Source organism: Symphalangus syndactylus, chromosome 13 (genome assembly GCF_028878055.3).
Source record: "Symphalangus syndactylus isolate Jambi chromosome 13, NHGRI_mSymSyn1-v2.1_pri, whole genome shotgun sequence".
NCBI classification, from domain to species: Eukaryota; Metazoa; Chordata; class Mammalia; order Primates; family Hylobatidae; genus Symphalangus; species Symphalangus syndactylus.
This window is the reverse complement of record NC_072435.2, coordinates 58776787-58778041: the sequence shown is the minus strand read 5'-3', so window position 1 is coordinate 58778041 and position 1255 is coordinate 58776787.

Genomic DNA, 1255 nt, shown 5'->3' with positions numbered 1-1255 from the left:
GGTCTAAGTCCTGCACTTCAGGGGACCTGCTCTGGCCTAATCTGGTCGAGCCCAAGGGCCTTCAGGAGTCGGGCGTGGTGGCTCACGCTTGTAATCCCAGCACTTTGGGAGGCTGAGGCGGGCGGATCACAAGGTCAGGAGATCGAGACCACGGTGAAACCCCGTCTCTACTAAAAATACAAAAAAATTAGCCGGGCGTGGTGGTGGGCACCTGTAGTCCCAGCTACTCAGAGAGGCTGAGGCAGGAGAATGGCGTGAACCCGGGAGGCGGAGCTTGCAGTGAGCCGAGATTGTGCCACTGCACTCCAGCCTGGGTGACAGAGCGAGACTCCATCTCAAAAAAAAAAAAAAAAAAGGTCCTTCAGGAAGTGCCCACCAGCACCTATGCTCTTCTTGACCACGTTCTAGATCCCTAGGACCCCTGAATTCCTCTGTCAAATTGCTCTGGGCCCATGCTGGGGCCTGCAGGGTCTTCTTGGTGGACACATTCGTAAGCCAAGAAGTGGCCCAGAGGGTGGCCATTTGTGTATTGGGGGCTGTGGATGGAGCTTGGAGGTGCAGGCTGTGGCATCCACACTCATGTGTGCAAGGCCCCTCCCAGTGTGGGAAGGGACTAGAAGTAGGAAGGAGAGGGGCTCCCTGTGATCTGGGACCTCCAAACCCTTAAAAATGTTAGGGGTGAGCTGACACTAGGTACCTGCTCCCCTATGGGGACCATGCCAGTGTTCTCAAACTGCCTGTAGGCAGAAGCCAGCCCTGGGTCTCTCTCTGGCCAGAGTCACCCAGCACACAGTCACCTGCACCCACCCACCGCCATCCTGTCTGCCACACACTAGACTGGCTTCCCTCACTTTATTCCCTGCCTTGGCTTTTTTTATTGTTCTTTTTTAGAAACAGGATCTCACTCTGTCACCCAGGCTGGAATATAGTGGCGCAATCACGGCTCACTACAGTCTCGATCTCCTGGGCTCAAGCAGTTCTCCTGCCTCAGCCTCCTGAGTAGCTGGGACTCTAGGCACGCAACACCATGCCCAGCTAATATTTTTATTTTTTGTAGAGTCAAGGTCTCACTATGTTGCCCAGACTAGTCTTGAACTACCAGCCTCAAGTGATCCTCCCGCCTCAGCCTTCCAAAGCGCTGGGGTTATAGGTGTGGGCCACCACGTCTGGCCTTTCCTTTATTCCTTGAGGGCCCTGAGGCAGCCCCTGCCTCCTCTTTCCACTCCCCTGTCCCAAATGATCAGAGATCCAGGGG